This window comes from Nyctereutes procyonoides, unplaced genomic scaffold (genome assembly GCF_905146905.1).
Source record: "Nyctereutes procyonoides isolate TBG_1078 unplaced genomic scaffold, NYPRO_anot_genome, whole genome shotgun sequence".
Lineage (NCBI taxonomy): Eukaryota > Metazoa > Chordata > Mammalia > Carnivora > Canidae > Nyctereutes > Nyctereutes procyonoides.
Genome location: NW_026575136.1, coordinates 34,381,503 through 34,400,090, shown reverse-complemented (window position 1 = coordinate 34,400,090; position 18,588 = coordinate 34,381,503).

Below are 18,588 nucleotides of genomic sequence, written 5' to 3'. Positions count from 1 at the left end.
CTTCCTACTCCATGCATTATGTTCAGGTCCATTGGACTTTCGAAAGATCTCAAACAAAGAAGTAATTGTCCTGTCTGTTAGAGACAAAATTCAAAAACCCATGTAGGAAAAAGATTGGCCATAAGGAGGGAAACACAATTATAGGAAATTGTTGAGTCATTTCAAGATCAAACTATGCTTTCCAATTGAGTCCATTCCCCTTTTCATATCTCTCTGTATCCCTCTCCCTCAGATCTCCAGGATTCCGAGGAAAGAAATGTCTCTTCCCAAGGAGGGAAAGAGATTTGGATACCTTTAGTGTAGGCAGTGTTAGCCATCTACAGGACTAGTTCTGAGCCAATAATATGTAACTGGGCTTACACTGAATAAAATCAATAGGACATTTGTTTAAATACATTTTGCATCAAAATCAGCCTTGAGTAGTCTATTGAACTTTTAATTTGCACATAAATATGTGCCTTCACCATAGGAGATTGTCATGCAAACTAAGGAGAAGGTCAGAGGCCACAGAGTCTCACTTTTAGTTATCCTTAGGTCAGGGTAAGAAACCCCTATGCCACCTGAGGGATAGTTACTGGGTCAGAGTCACGAGATACTGATACCATACTGATACTATACTGATACTATAAAAGAACTCTATTAAAACATTCCAGGAATCCCTGGGTGGCTCAGCGGTTTAGTGCCTGCCTTCTGCCTGGATTTCTGGGATGGAGTCCCACATTGGGCTCCCTGCGTGAAGGTGCTTCTCCCTCTGCCTATGTCTCTGCCTCTCTCTCTGTGTGTGTTTTTGTGTGTGTGTGTCTCATGAATAAATAAATAAAATCTTAAAAAAAAAAAAAGTTTTGAGGACGGAAAGATTCTTGTAAACTGAAGTCATCAAGGGAGGTAGGAAATTTAGGGGCCTTGAAATGGGAGAAATTTCTGGAAAGTATTAACATAATTGCCATTCGTTGAACAGTTAACAAGAGTCGGACACTATTGTCAGTATATGACGTCCATTCAATAATTGGTTTCTTGCAAATGTTATGTGAAGCAAATGAAAGAAGTAGAGAACAGAGAGGCCACAGCCCCTACAGCTGGTAAGATACATTTGTGTTTGTGTCTGGGGCTCTTACCTCATGATGCTGGAGTCTCAAAAAGAAAAAGCATGAGTGTAAGAACATGAATAGGTGTGCAACAGCTTACTGTCAATAGGCCATTGTCTTATACTTTGAACTATTTCTTAAAAATGGTGACTATTAGACTGACTCACCTGCCTTGTCTCAATATACAACTTCAGACAGCAGTTAGGTAACAGTAAATTTCAATCCTGAAATGGAATAATTATCGGTTTGAATCCAACTGACAGTTTACAGAGTAAAATGAAGTGGTTGACCAACTCAGATTCAAATCAAATGTAAATGTTTGAGAACTCTGGATTTACAAGAAACAACTTTCCTAATATTATACAGTTACTCTAGTTCTACTACAATAACCTTTAGAAAGTGAGATACTCTTAATTTCAATATCTATGTGACAGAAAGTACCATAAGCAGAATTATCCACATATCACAAATATTATGCATAAAATATTGTTCAGTATAAATAACCTTTTGACATAAATTCTTTTTTTAACTTTTGTTTTGGCAAGTTGATACTATAGGATATTGTTTTGCTACATGAAGTACCAAGAACATTTGTTTAACAAAAATTATCTCTATTCAATTAAAGAAAATATAAGCAGTGTAAGGGAGTGAGTTCAGGCAATGCTTCTGTTCATAATTATAACCACATTGGTTTGTTCTAAGGCAGGAGAATTGATGATGTTTGTAATATTCTCAAATTATGCTTTGAGTCTGTTGATAACCATAGGATAACTTGGGGAAAGATACTTGGGTTGCCTAAAATCAGATAAGAATAAATATCTAGTGTAAGAGAATTACAGAAAACGTAGGGATAAAAACACAGGAAGTTCTATGGAAAGTTGTCAAAGGATGTAAATAGGCAATCTGTACAAGGGAAGCCCCAGAAGAATAGCAAGTATATGCAAAATGCTCAAACTCATTAGTATTTAGAAAAATGCAAATTAAAAGAACAATGTAATATCACTTCACACTTATTACACTGTCAAATACATTATAAACTAGGCGATGTAGGGAATCTAAAATGAGAAAGTTCTAGCTACTGCTTCTGAAGAGCAGTCTGGCCCCACACAGTTAAATGAAGTTTTCACATGCCTATGGCCAAGGATCCTGTTTCTGGGTGCATTCCGCCTAACACAGGATGGGGGCAATAGGAGATACTTGCTCCAGGGCTGTTTGTGGAATAGTAAGCTGGAGCTTACTTATTTGCGAATTACTTATTCGATCGTCTGGCAGTCTGGTCGAGGAGTGGACGGGCAAAGGCAAAAGGATTCATTATTGTGGAGCCCTAAGCAGTGCTCAGGAGAGATGGTCTCTCCCTGGGTATAGTGACATGGACAGATTTTTTTTTTTAAGTGTCAAGTGAAAACCAGAAGCAAAATTTTGTACGTATGATAGATATACTGAAGGCAGTTAAAATAGTCTTCAAACACATAAATTTATATGGAAACATATCTACTACTAAATTCATCAGAATAGCAGGCTCTAGGGAGCCAAAGGAGTCATTATTGAAGATTAAAAAGTTTTTTTTTTTTTTAAGGTGCTTAATTGGTTCAGTTAATACTATCATCTGTAAGAGACAAATCCAGAAAATCTCAGTGATTTAACACTTAAAAGGTTTATTTTTTTTATTCCAATTGCAAGTCAATGAACATTTTTATGGGCGGGCAGCCCACATGGTGATCCAGGGAGTCCATCCACCTACAATAATGACTCATGACATCACTTGCTAGTTATTTTAATCCCAGCCAGTGAGGAAGAAGAGTGGGAGGGTGGGGAGTCTCAATGAGCCAGGCATGGAAGGTTCACCCCTCACCATGGTTCCTATTTTTTGGCTATGCTCCGTGCAGGAGAGATTGGGAGTGTTGAATCAAGTTGTGAACTCCGCAAGAAGAGAAATGAGCTCCATGAACGGTCATCCAATTTTGCCTGGTAAACTTTATTCACCTATAGAGTTCAGCGTTTCCTGTGTTGAGATGTTTGATCCACTCAACTGTCTGCATGGGGTGCATCTGTCCCCAACTAAACATTCAAACACACAGAGTTTTATATCAAGTAGAATTATCAATACCATAATATTAGTCTAGACAATGCTGTGAAAGTATTATGATTATTTGGCATAAATGTAATCAGCAGAGAGATATGGTTTAAAAATAGAGAAATATTTGCACAGTCAGGACTTCTTCTAAGTATATATATAAAATCTCTAGCTCAAGACTTATATTATGTACTAGAAAGGTTGAACAATTACTAAGTAGATGTAATTGCATCTTGGAATGTAATACTTTTCATGACTTTTTTCTTAGAATTACAATTTGAAAAAATAATAGTGGAAAAATAGATACACTAGAGAAAACCTTTGTGATTTGAGGGAGACACTGTGTTTGCTAATTACATGACACTAAGATCTGAACACTTGGATCTCAGTTTCATAAAAGTATGAGAAAGGTTTATTTTTCAGAAAACTTCTACAATATACTTACGAGACATTAAGAGTTTATTAAAAAAGATATTTGGTGTTAAAGATCATGATCAGAAAGGGTTACAAAATTTAAAGTTGACTAACTGAAGGACACAAAAGAATGACTAGTCTTAATTTTCCTGCAAAATGTGCTGTACTTATGGCACAGAAATAACATTGGAAAAATGAGATCATATTTTCATAATTCCCCAAAACTTATCAAAATGCATATTGATTACAAGTGCATTTTATTTTTCCCCTTCACTTCAGATTAGTATTGGTTTCAAACATTAGGCAGAGGGATCAATCAGCTTGGGTGAGATGCTATCTGCATGTCTTTCCTTTCTGCTGATTATGATTCACAACAGAGGATATGGGACTGATTCTGAGTGAAAATGACAAGGACGAGTATGAAGGTTTTCCATGTGTCTCATAAAAAATGATTGATTACATTCCCAAAGAATAACATCATATACAATTGGGTAAGCATCCCATAATATTCAAATCTGGGCTTTAGAAAATGATTTCTTGTAATGTTGATGTAGCTTTACAGTTAGTTATAACTTAGTTAATCTGCATGTCATTGACTTCTTCCATTCATTCATAGTTGAAGCTGAAAATTGGAATAGATCTCTAATTCAGGCCTAAGGAAAAAAAAATCTGCTGAAATATCCCAAAATGCAGAGATGAGACCCAGTTTTCTGTTGTTATCTTTTTCTTGCGTCCATGGTCCATTTCCACATGACCACTCACCAGATTTCAGTCAAACATATCCATGTGCCTTAGTTGAAATAATCAGATACGTGTTGTTTGTGTTGTTTGATGTTCACTGCATCTTAATTGTTAATATAATTTTATATGAATTTTGGTTATGTGTATCCTATTTATTTCCTTTTGCCCACGCCTGTGGTAAATCGGGAGATTTTATCACCCTGTTATTTTATTTTTTTTGCGTTTTTACTTTTGTCTCTAATTTTGCCTCATCTCTCACAATGGAGATTGCCCTGGGAGAAGTTTTAATTAGCTTCCTAACCTAGGTCCAGATTGCATGTGCAGAGGGTAAGAGAAGTGGCCAACGACACAGTTTGTGAATCTGCAGCTTGCTTCCGGCCTGGTGACTTCACCACTCACTGCTCATTCCACCTGTTTGACTATTTCCTTCAAAGCACATTCTATATCCAGAATAGAAACTTACAATAATGAGTCATACAAATATATATATTTTTTTCATACAAATATTTTACCAGCTGAATGCTCATTCAAATATCTATGATCATAACACCTTTTACATCGCCGGCATGCATTAAGGATTTCTTGAACAATCTGAAAAATTGTTAAGATTAATAAATTTAATTACCTGAAGAAGGCTCTGTGTAAATTAGGATGACCAGCAATATTTCAAGGAAAAGCACAGTGGATCATCTATTTCACAGAATGAATGATAATTTTGCTGAGAGTCTTGAGTTTGCAAGGCAGTGTTGGCGAAGCATGGCATATTTTCCCATGGTGTGGTATGTGAGACAGGAGTGATACACAAGGCATTTATATTTTAACATAAATTAATTTAAATGCATTGTAAATTTAACCTTAGTGTATATGGATTTTTTATGCTTCACCAACCAAAAATTTTGGAGATTTATGTTTTTGAAGCCAGAGTTCAAGTAAGCAGCCTTATTGGTATTTATTTTCAGATAACATAAACAGTAAGTGTTGTGATGAACATGCCAAAGAAAAATTTTAAACTTCAGAAACCAGGGCACCTGGGTGGCTCAGTCAATTAAGCATCTACCTTTGGCTCATGTCATCATCCTGGAGTTCTGGGATTGAGCTCTGCCCAGTGGGGAGCCTGTTTCTCTTTTGCCCTCTGCCCCTCCCCATTCTTGTGCTCTGTCTCTCTCTCAAACCAATAAAATCTTAAAAAAAAAAAAAATAAAACAAAACAAAACTTCAGAAATCAAAAGCATTTCAACTACATCTATTGAAAAATATAGATAATATGGATATGTCAATTGCTAAAATAGATCAGTCTGTTGATGACCTTAGGACCAACAGTGCCCTCAGCTTGGAGTATATCCTAAAGTCATGGCTGTTGTAACAAAAGGACTTGTTCCATCCTTACAAAATATTTTTTGATGAGCACATAAGAAAGCACACACCAATTGCCATGTGCATTATCGTTTAAGACAATACTACTAGACTCCACTTAAAATAGGAAAACAATCTTAAAGGCATATTGTTAAAGTATCAAATTTCATTTTCCTTGCTGTCAAAAACTTGAAATGACTACAAAGCTACTAGGTACTGGTGTCCCCTTCAATAATGTGCTTTTTTGGGTATTAAAGGGTCTGCACATGCCTCTGGGCTGACGGTTCTATTGATGACATCCAGTTCATAATTGACACAGCCTGGGCCAATGTTCATGTTTCGCAGCCATATTTGCTCATTTCAGCAGCTTAGATCTATCCTTGAAAAAGCAAGCTTCCATCATCATTCCCTTTGCAAGACCATGTAGATGATGATCGAGAACCTGGCATTATGAGAATAGATTAATAATGTTGAGTCCAACTACTTTGGCATTCTGGACAACTGGTTTCAAGCATACTGAGAATAGTTTTAATATTAATAGGAAGTACTTGAAAGACTTGATAAAAGTATTCATAGTATTTTCCTGAGCAGGATGACTATTGTAATAGTACAATAAATTACTTTTTCATCATTTTCTCAGACATTACCAAATCATTTTACATGCTCAAAAGAATGTACTTGACGGAATTTAGACATCACTTCATATGGCTTCTACAAAGGGGAAAAAAAAAGGAATAAAATACACTTACGTCACTTTGTTTAGGAATTAAGTCTCACCATCTAAATTTTTTAAAAAGATGGTTAAGTGCATTTTTCTCTTTCTGCAACCCACATATGTAAATTAAGCATCCTAGTTGATTAACATTGAAACAAAAGGAATCACACTTTATATAGAGATCTGTTTTATTAAAAAAAAAAGTGGTATCAAACAAAATATCCTTTATACTTTTTTCTCCTACAGCCTCTTCTTTCTCCCCTATCTCTATCTGCCTGTGATCTGCAGAGGAAGCTGGAGACAGTGCAGATAACTTGCAGGGTCAGCATGGTGAGGAAACCCATATAATAAGAATAGCAAAATAAAATGATAGAAGAAGCCTAAGTAGGAATGATATGGAAGAGGCAGTGACAACTTATCATCCCCCAAAAAATTGACTTCTAGGTTCTTTATTTTGGAAAACCAATGTTGTTTGTTTGTTTGTTTGTTTGTTTGTTTCAAAAACCAATGTTTAGTCAAGTTCAGTGGGTCAAACTTCTGTTACACAGAGCTAAATGCACACATAAATATTCCAGGAGTAAGTTATGCTGGACCCTCAAGACTATTATGTTCAAAGCTGGGACATTAGACTAGATTGGTAGCATCCTGAGACTGTTCCAGTAATAATGCCTTCTGCCCCCCAGTGCGAATCGTAACCCACAGGCTAGATAGGAAAAATACCAAGGGTCCATTACTAGGAATGAAAAACTAAGAGGTTGGGAAAAGATCAGGAGAGCCCATAATTACGTTACACAGTTTTGATGATTTCTACATTCTTATGAAATAGAATAATATGTAAGATGAATATCATAAGAGAACAGTAAAAGGCACAAGAAGTAGAAGTAACTGATAAGCCAAAGAGCCTCTTGACAGCAAACACATCTATTTTGATCACTTTTAATTTAATTGGAAATCCAGGATGAACTTTTAGTAAATTTCCGTTTTCTGTGAGTCGTGCACTTTTAAAAGCTGTGTCCATAATTTAAAAATGTGAACAAGAGATAAGCAGGCAAAAGAGAGAGAGAGAGAGAGAGAGAGAGAGAGAGAGATAAGCAGGCAGTTTAGAAGTCAACCAAATACAACTACCAAATAATTTTAAATACAGTAATGGAAATGAAAGTCCACAGAAACCCCTAAACAACTGTTTACACTTAGCTGAGGAATAAGACAGTGAACCAGAAAATAGAAACGACATTATTTTCCCCCAAGATTTTATGTTGTTCTGTCACTGAAGGCCTAGAGTTTGAGACTGGTACTTGCTCATGTTTTTATGATAAAGAGATTCACTTTTTCTCTTCTCATTGTTTCTTCCTTAAAGGTTTATTTTTTCTGATTTTGATACTTTAAAATATATTTTTAAGTATCTAAATATTTTTCCATACCTTGACTTTACATTTGAAAGTAGAAAATCAGAATATTCAACAAGCTCACTTCCAACATCTATTTTTAATGCATTTTTGTTTACTGTGTTTTAGAACATCTATGACTAACTTGCATTGTTGCATAGTGTCTGGATTAAGAGAGAATGCTAAATGGAAATACACATTTTTATTTTTTTCCAAAGAGGGTAGGTAAGAGAAAGGAAGGAAAGAGAATCCATATGTAATAAATTTAATTTTAAAAATTGCACAGTGGTGGAGAGCAAGACTTGAATCCTGGCTGCTAGAGTCTGAATTCTAGTTCCACAGCTTACTGTGTGATATTGGCCAAATTACCCCCTTTTTATTCTGTTTTATCAATTGTGAAACGGGGAAAAAAAGTATTTATTTATTCCAGACTCTCTGTGAGGATTAAATAAATTAAATGCATAATATAGAGAACATTCCTGATCTTTCTAAGCTCTCCATTGTTACATATTATTGTTGCTGTTGATGTTATGTAAGACCACTGTTTGCTATTAGGTCAAGCAATAAATCACATTTCCCATTGCAGTTGTTTCAAGAGGTGAAATTGCTAAGTTAGCCTATGGAAGCTCACATTCTGGTTGCCAGCCAGATTCTATCTTGGCAACCAGAATCAACTGGATTTTGATAGAGTTTACCCTAAATCTGAAGGATTCTTGATGACACACCTTGATAGCATACAGTGATTAAATGCTGAATGAAGTAGAATGAAAGAACTTTCCTGAATTTGCTAGTCCTCCACCTATAAAACTGTTTACATTTATTGACATTATGGGCATGTTTTCATGCTTTACCTTATTAGGTATGCCTTTTAAATTTTTGCCAAGTTTCTTTTGAAATATTATCAGTTCAAGCTTCTCAGAACAATCCTCTATAGAAAGAAGAAATTTCAGTTAAGGCTTGGGTGTGACTTACTGCAATTAGTCACTAATTGTCTTATTAAGAAATATGTTTCAAAAAAAGAAAGACAGAAATATGTTAAGATAAATATAAGATGGTCTGCAAATGTTCTTTCTTGTTGCTCCAATGAATCAAAATCTGATATTAATTAAACTTTATGTAACATATAGAATTTTTGTCACTCTTCCTATCAATGTAATCTATTAATAATTTCTTATAAATTCTATGGCAAGAATTTCTGAACAGATAATAAAACTCAACCTGGTTAAATAAAAGGTACCACATATGCTCTCTTTTTAACTTGCAATTATACTCACTTCATCACAAACCACCACCACCACCAACACAATTTTATACAAGAAAGGCAAACCTTCTCCTCTATGTGAGTAAGTAGCTAACAGACACCTGTAATTATTTCTAATTTCTAGTCAAATAGCATGACTTGAAATTAACTTTAGAAAATCAGTCGTATTGTTTTATCTGCTAACCAAAGGTGAACAGTCTGTGGTTAACGACTGAATAATGCAAGTCAACTTACTTAAAGTTAAAGGAGGGTAAGACTGCTTACAAAAATGAAAAAGAAGGGTAAAACATTTCATTAACTTTATCAGGAAATTACATTATCTAAGTATATTTCTTCTATTTGTATTTAAGCATTTTAAAAAGTCATGTGATAGTTACTCGATAGTTATTTTGATATGTTTTAGTACTAATTGCCCCATGATGTTATGCTGGAAGAAACTCACATTTCTGTCATGAAAGATGTCATGAAATGACATCAGCTTCTCACATTTTAAAAAGGATGTCAACAATTTCCATAGTCACTATGAAAATGTTGGACTTTCAAAGAACCATAAGATTTATCTACACAGGAAGAACTTGGTAAGAATAAACTCAAATTTTTTGTTTCCACTTCTTTTTTTTTTTCTCCAGTTCTTGTACTACTTCAAGTACTATATTGTCATTCTCCATTAATTGTACTCTTTACATTCAATATCTAATGAATTGATTCATGAAAGAATGGATTAACTAAAATGTCTTTTGTTTGGAGCAAGAGCATCTGTAAATGATTATTCAGCTAGAAACTCGTTTTTAAAGATATCAGAAACATTGAATAGCAAATAAAAACCAAGATAGTGACAAGGAAGCTGATAAAAGGAGGTTGTCAATGTTACACGTCAATTCTCAGCGTAATTATTGTTCATTAGGAGAACTGAATACAAATCACCAGATCACAGAGATGCCAATTTTATTGAAAAAACCTTATCAAACTTTGGAAAGTTTTTCTACATTTCCAAATGTGAAACTTTATAGGAATCTGTATCAATAAGCTTTATAATTATTATTGTAAATAATGCTTTAGTTTTAATGAGCACTTTACCACATACCCTTAAGCATTTTTGAGTCCTTATTTGTTAGGCAAATATATTTTATTCAGTTGGTTAACCTGTGTTATTAGCATGCATGTAAAATTAGAAGTATTTAGTGATCCCACTGTCCTCCGCTTTTTCTGACCATGGCAAACCCTCAGTGGATTAGTGTGAAGCATGCTCTAGTAGAACATCCTTTTCTACAGATGTTGCTAATGCAGTAAACAGATTCTTTTCAAGAGAAGGAAATGGAAGGTATAAAACTAGGTGGGTAGCTTCTCAGTGACTGAACATAAAAATCAAGTGTGTATTTATGAAAAGTATACTTTCTAAGAACAGCAGATCATGAGGCGTTGCATGACGGGACAGTTCCAGGAAATCATAAAGGCTCTCAAGTGATCTCAAAATAATGAAGTTCAGCACTTACTGAAATTGCATTCTGTGGTTTGAGTGAAAGTGTTGGTTTAAAATGAATAGGAAATTCTGTGCAAACTTTACAGACGGAAACTATTTATAAATCCCTAGTAGCTTCAAGGACTTAATAAAGAACCAATGTGCCCAGCAGATTTCATTTCTAGAATTTGATCATATAACAATTTTCCATTCTTATTCTCTTCTGTAGTTTTGCCTTTATTTTAGTTATTGTACTCAATCATCCCACTCATCTCTGTTTACTTCACCCTGATATACAATGTAGTCTAAAGATCTGCTCCCTTTCATCGTGCAAAAATTAATCTTTAATGAAGATTTCATAGAGGAGATAGTAGCAGTAGAAGAAGTGGTGAATATTTATCGATGATTTTACTTCTCCTAGAGCAATGCTGGGAGGAATTTACATTCATTGATATCTAATGCTCACTGTGCCATAATGAGCTATATACATTTTACAGATGCAGAAACTGATTTTCAGAAAATTAAATAACAATCTCAAGGCAACAAATATTATGTTTAAAAGACATATAAATAAACAGCTTAATTAATCCCATTAGCAATTTGCTTCTTTTGAAAACTAATCATCACCTTCCCATGGAAAAAATTCCTGCTCCACCAGTCCCTTTCAATTTGTCTTTTTGTTGCATCGTTGGAGGTTTCTACCAACATATGACTAAACATATGGATTTATAAGCTCTGAATTATATATGTTGCTACTTATTTTATTCTATCTATCAATGTGTTTTTTTTTTTTAAGGGGGGGGCACAGAGGGAAAAGGAGAGGGAGATAGAATCTTAAGCAGGCCATACCCAGGGCAAAGCCAACGCGGGTCTAGATCTATCTATCAACCCTGAGGTCATGACCTTAGCCGAAATCAAGAGGCAGCTGCTTTAACTGACTAAGCCACCCAGGCATTCTTAGAGTTATTTTAAATTATTATATAAGTTTTAGTCTATCTTGTACAGAATTCATTAGGTATATGACAATGTTTCTCAGCTCAGAATAGGACTGAGCTTAAAATCAACATTAAGGGTTTTGTCAGATTCTTAAGGGAATTTAATTTTAAGGGAGAATTTAAATTTAGGGTACTTTGACTTTGCAGACCACTCAATATTTGAAATTTTATTTTCTATTCTAGGGATCCTCTCAAATGAATGATTTTGTTTGTATTGAAAATTACCCAAAGTGGCAGACTGTCATCTGAACTTGAGTTGTAGTATGAATATAGGCAAGGGACAAGAGTTTGGCAGAGAAGGCATGAACTGTGGTTCAGAGAGAAAAGCTCACGAGTATGGTAAGTCAGTAGAGTTTCCTTCTGTACCTTGTGTCTTAGGTCCTTAGTCTAATGTCTGTGTTTGCCAGAAAACAAGGAAGGATAGGAAGGATTTATCTCCCAGACTCTTCTGACCAAAATACAACAATACTAAAAAAGCTTGCATGAAATTTGTTGATTGGCCTAAAGTGCAATTTGGGAAAAGGATGCCAGATGGAGGAGAAACTTTCTGAGCTTTGTAGCTCCTGGGACAAAATCAAGGGTCAGAATGATCAATTCCTATGTCCTCATTCTCTTCTAAATGAAAATCCTTTCCTAGGTTTCCAAATCATAATGGGGATCAATAGATGCAAATAGGAATGCCTGGCTGGCTCAGTTGGTTAAGTGGATTGACTCTTGATTTTGGGTTAGGTTATGATCTCAGAATCATGAGATCTAGCCCCAACTCGGTTCCATGCTGGATGTGGATCTTGCTTAAGATTCTCTCTTTCCCTCTGCCACTCCCCCCCTTAATAAATAAATAGAAAATAGATGAAAATAGTAGACAGATTTCTACTGAAAATAAAGCTTTCAAATCTGATCTGACAATAAAAGGATTCCCCAAAGAGCTTTTATTTTCCAGAAGACAAACTAAATTTAGGAAGTCACAGATCAATGAAGAGAGATTGACACTCAGATCTGATGACCGACTCATCTCACCCTCAGAGAGCTCCACGCAGAAGCTGTAGGGGCCTGGATGGAACATGCCCTTTACAAGTTTCCAATCTTGGGTCCTGGCGGCCAGGGGTCCTTAGTAGACATTGGTGAAACCACTAGATTATTCAATTCACCGAAATATGACTTGGAAAACTGTTAATCCATCAAAGCTAAACTTATTAGAACCTATTGCTATTAGTGATTATTATAACCTTGACAGTGTTATCAGTGTTGCAGGTGGGAAGAAAGTAGCTTAAGGCATTTTGATCTAGGCAGGGAACTAATTAGAATTTATAGTATATAATTCAGGATTTGTGGAAACTGCCAAGCAAAGGGTCCTGAAGATGGTCTCGGTAAGAGAACTGTTTGGCCAAGTCAGCAGACTACATCATCTTTGACAAATGGATCGATGGGAATTTCCTGGATCAAACAATAAAGTTATGGATGGGTATCTGGTTTTATCTTTCCCAGGTAATGCTTTCTTATAACAAGCAACCAGTCATGCTGACACTGATGGTTGGTTCTTATAGAAGTCCTGTGGGCAGGCACATCCTCAGTTATCAGTGAGAACAGAATATCCTTCCCTAGTCTTAGCATCTCCAATTCAAATAGTCTGCACCTTCCAACCCTGTTCCCCCCTGCGCTTCCACCTTCAGGAGGGAGGTGTTTCCTGATCACCTACATCCCTGGCCTTCTCTGGCTTGCACATTATTTTACCATTGCACCCAGCAGGACCCAGTTAAATCTACAGTCTTTTAAATCCCTCACTCTGCTGCCCATATTCTCTTTTGTTTGCTAAACCCGTTAGCTGCTAGAGAACAGTCTTCTAAATTCCGTGTCTTCTTCGTCAAGCTGTCTTCCACGCATCAGATATATCCCAAGTTTTTCAACTCATTGGCAAACTCAGAACAAAGGAAAATTTAAATAGTAATATTAATTTCAAACTATATATATAATTTAAGAAATAATCATTGACGCATATTATTAGTATTATTATACTAATAAAAGTTTAAGTATTTAGCATGTTAAAATATGAATGTTCATAGGCCAAATTACATAGTATTGAATTGTAGTATTAGAAATGTCATTCTAGCATGAACATTTTACATATTATGTCCCGGTGAATATCAGATAAAACAGAAGAAATGAAAGCCTGGCAAAAAAAAAAAAAAAAAAAAAAGCTTTAAATTATTAAAATGCTATCGACTACATTAGCCAATCAATGATAGCTAAAGAAAGCAAAAATACAACTTCGAGTTCCCATGAAACACTTGAAAATTGGTGGTGTATTTACTTCCAGATTTACTTCTAAATTTTCACTAAATATATTCTATAATTTGTGTTTTCTGACCACATGCGAAATAAGTACAATTTAATGCCAAAGGTATAAAATTTTTAAACGTTTTAAATGACTATTATTTCAATTATGGTTTAGAGACAAAAGTAGAAAAGAAAAGCAAGTAAAAATTGTTTAAAAACAGAAGAAAACAATTGTAAGGGACACCTGGGTGGCTCAGTGGTTGAGTGTCTGCTTTTGGCTCTGGTAATGATCCTGGGGTCATGGAATCAAGTCCCACGTCAGGCTCTCTGCAGGGAGCCAGCTTCTCCCTCTGCCTGCATCTCTGCTTCTCTCTCTGTGTCTCTCATGAATAAATAAATAAAATCTTTAAGATAAATGTAAAAAAAAAACAATTGTAGTAGCTAATTCTTTGGAACTACAAATACTTTGGAATTCTTAGGGTGAATCTGAGTGAGCTGTGACTAATTCAACCCATGGATCAGAATAGAAATGATGTTGGGGCACCTGGGTGGTTCAGTTAGTTAAGTGTCTGCCTTCGGCTCAGGTCGTGATTCCAGGGTCCTGGATCGAGCCCCATGTCAGGCTCCCCTCTCAGCAGGGACTCTGTTTCTCCTTCTGCCCCTCCCCCACTCATGCTGTTCTCTCTCTTTCTGCTCTCTCTCAAATAAATCAATAAAATCTAAAAAAAAAAAAAAAAAAGTTTAGAAATGATCTCCTAAAACTCTTGCTAATTTATCAAGGACAATGCAGTTTCTATCTTGTTTCCCCAGATCCTCACTTGGGGGAAATTCACTGCCATGTACAAAATTATCTGAGATGGCCATGCTGGTGCTGGAGGAGATATGCATGGTTGTGTCTACAATACAGATCCTAAGATATGAGTAATGGACCTCACATGTTTGGACACAGAGTGTCTTCAGACAGCAGTGCAGGTCTTGCAATTGTCAACAGAGAGGAAAAAGAAAAGGTTGTGTACTTATAATTGCAGAACACATGACAGTTCTGAGAAGTGTTGAACACACTCATGGAAATGACCTGAACCAAGGATTCACATTTGAAGAGTCCCCAGCGGACAAGGATGAGCTAGTATTAGTACCTTCTCCATGCTTCCATATTGTCAAGGAACAGCCTGGGGGATGTGTGGTTTCCAAGGAAATTTGGAGGTGGGTCCAAAGGGGCAGGAATTGCAGTCAGCCATGTTCCTGGCAGCTGGTTCTTTTGAAGGACATCTGAGTGATCCACCACAGACACTGCAGGTTAATGGAGAGCCATTGCATGAGAGGGATAAAGTAGCATTGACATTGGGGTCACTCAGAAGTGGAAGGATGGGTAGCACTCAGAGGGATTGTGAGCTTCTTGTTATACAGTATCCAAGTCCAAATTTCTATCTCAAATTATTCTTTTGTCCCTGACTGAATGTACTGCCACAGTTGAGAATACCAATCAAGGGGTGATATAACCAAGTATTGTTGCAACTGCTATCATAGTGAGTGGAGAACAGAGGCAGACCATAAACCAGGCTAGGAGGCAACTGTGTTGTTTGCATTGGTAGCTTCCTCTCACTCTGAACTTGTCTTTAGGTAGCAATAAATGGTACTTGCCTCCAAATAGTAACCCCCAAATCTTAAAATGTTAAATGATTATTTAAATATCTTATTAAGACCCTTACCAGTAACCCCAGAATGTACTGCACATGATCAATAAAACTGAATTGTTAATTGACTAGTGAAATATAATGTAGAATGTAAAGGAAGCAATTTGGGAAAAGTTATATTAATAGGTGATGAATTTCTGTTGTAGTTATAAACATTTGTTTGGTACCAAACTTGGTAAATCCTTGGGAACAGAAAGTAAGACCCAAAGGGAATAAGATTCCAAAACAGAGATAAACATCAAGGATTCAGACATCTGGAAGCAGAAAGACATGGAAATGTTCCGCAGGAATTTATCGCCATTTAAGGAAATTCTAGAATGTTTGAAGATACACAATTAGGTTTCATATCAATTGAATCCAGTTCTCTGAGTGGCAGAGAGTTGATATCTGCATTATATGAACAGTTTTCCTCTACCGCTCTCATTTGGCAAGAAGAAGTATCAATGTTTTCATTATTGACTCTGCAGGGGCTACAAATTGAGCTGGTAGTTTTAAAGAATTAATATAATGTGAACACTATAAAAGCACATTGAAATTGGCCTGTGAGAACATGCATTAAAATGTAATAGTGTTTGCTTCTGGGTGGAATTCATGTTCTTGAATAATCTACAGCTTTGTAAATTTAAAAGGTTATTTCGCTAATTCTGTGGTTTTGGAGCTCATTGCCTCTCCTACTGAGATGGACTTTACTGAGTTTTCTTTGATGCTGGGTGTCAAAGCAAATAATTTGAATTTTAGTATCATCAGAGTTACTATCTCTACTATGAGTAAGCCTTATTCTCTTTCAATTCTTTCAATTGGTAGTTCTCTCTTTCAATTGGTAGTTCAGACTGCAAATTTAAATTGACTTTCCAAAACTAGTCAAGCCAAAGAACGTGTATCTCTTTTAAAAGAAGTGAGAACTGAAGAATAAATGCAGTTCACATGTTGAAATGTTTCCTAATGTGTCCAGAGTAATAGAAATTATTTTGGGGCCACTATACCAATGAAGAGATCTTTCCTATCCTAAATTATTGTCATGAAAGAGTTAATGAACCTCCAAAAGAGTAAACAAATTTGCCTCTCTTTTTTTTTTGGTAGTTTTAGGCCTGTTAAGCATGATATAAATTAAAACTGCTGTTTCTTGTTTTCTATAGTCAAGCAAATGTATTACACACCACTGCTAATAGGAAAGACACTTACGCACTTGCCCAAATAGCAGTTCCACTCTTAAGGAACAATGATAAATGTTCTTTCTCTAGAATGAGAAGAGGAAATTGCTTGACTACAACCCGTTCAATCTAATATTATTAATTATGTAGAGAATTTCATGATTTAATAAAATTTAGAGAGCCATGCAGGAAGCAATATGATTTAGCAATATACTGACAATTAGCTAAGGATGCATCATGTATATTGTGTCCATATTTCTAGTCACCCACCTCTGAAACATTAGAAGCATGAAAATGAAAATATGCATCAATCATTTCGAACATTAAAAATGTCTTTTTTAAAGAATAGGAAACATTGTGTCAAAAAAATTTTGTAAAAAAATATGATTACAGCAAGACCAAAATATCTAAAAGTGTTTTGTGTATGTCAGTTGAACTAAAACAAAACAAAACAAAACAAAACAAAAAGATAATCAGTTGAACTAGTTCCAAGGAAGAAAATTAATTACAGAATGGTTAGAAGTTAATAGTTGTTTCTTGAGACTAGATCTTTTACATTTTTGAATTCCCATAGCACTTGGTGCTTTTCTTGTAGCACATACTAATCTATCCCTTCAACTAGAGGAATTTATTCTTATGTCTTATGTCTTAAAAGAACGCTTGCAATTAATAGTCTACAATATCCACTTCAAAGAGATGTAAGTTAAAATTCTTAGCTGATTTACTTAGAATCCCAGGCCTCAGTTTTCTCATTGAACAAATGGGGAAAATAAAATCTTGTAGAGTTTTTCTTGCTGTAAGGATAATGTAGGTAAAGCATAAGGAATACAAGAAGAACCCAATAAAAGCCATTGTACAGAGCATAAGCTGCCTCTTTCTTTTTTTAAAATATTTTATTTATTTATTTATTTATTTATTTATTTATTTATTTATTTGAGAAAGAGCAAGAACAAAGAGGGGGAAGGGCAGAGAGAGAGGGAGAATAAGGAGCTCAGCGTATGGCTCAATACCAGGACCCTGGGATCATGACCTGAACCAAAGGCAGATGTTTAACTGAGACACCCAGGTATCTCTACCTCTTTCTTTATATCTACCTTTTATCAGTAGAGTCTAGAAGAATGCCTACTAAGAAGTAGATTTATTAATCCTTGGCCAGAAAAATCTATATATAAATTAATAACGATATAATTTAGAGAGTTTAATGTATACCACTTATATACAATGGATTAAAACATCAATATATGAAATAAAGAGAAAGATATGCCATAGCCTTTATCTGTAAGAGATGATAAAATAATGCATTATTTGGTTTAGGATTAGCTGTAAATAAAAGAAAACAAAAATAAAGCAGAAGTAGTTCATATAAGAATAGAAACTTATTTCTCACTGACAAAGAATTTCAGAGTTAGATGATCCAGTGCTGGGATGGAACCACATGGTGTCAATGACTCCACCTCTCCATTTTATTCATCTCTGTTCAATCCTCCTTTTGCAATGTCACCTCATGGCCCAGGATGGCTGCTCTAGATCCAGCCATTACATCTGCATGTTATCCAACAGAAAGTAAAGAAAGAGTACAGACATGCACATGCCTTTACATGTGGGATGACTTTATGACTTATAGGACATTATTCTTGAAAGTCAATGGCCAGAAGTTAGATGCATGTCCACACTTAATGAGAAGGAAGTGTGGTAAATACTATCTTCCTCTTGGGCACCACACACCTAGTTCAAAATCAGAATTCTATTACCAAATGCAATTGAAAAATGAGTAACAGAGAACAGTGAGCAGTCATTGTATTCACAATCCACACAATCCACATAAGGAAATCTTTTTTAGGGCACCTGGGTGGCTCAGTGGTTGAGCATCTGCCTTTGGCTCAGGGCATGATCCTGGGGTCCTGGGATTGAGTCTTATGTTGGGCTTTCTGCAGGGGGCCTGCTTCTCCCTCTGCCTATGTCTCTGCTTCTCTCTGTGTGTCTCTCA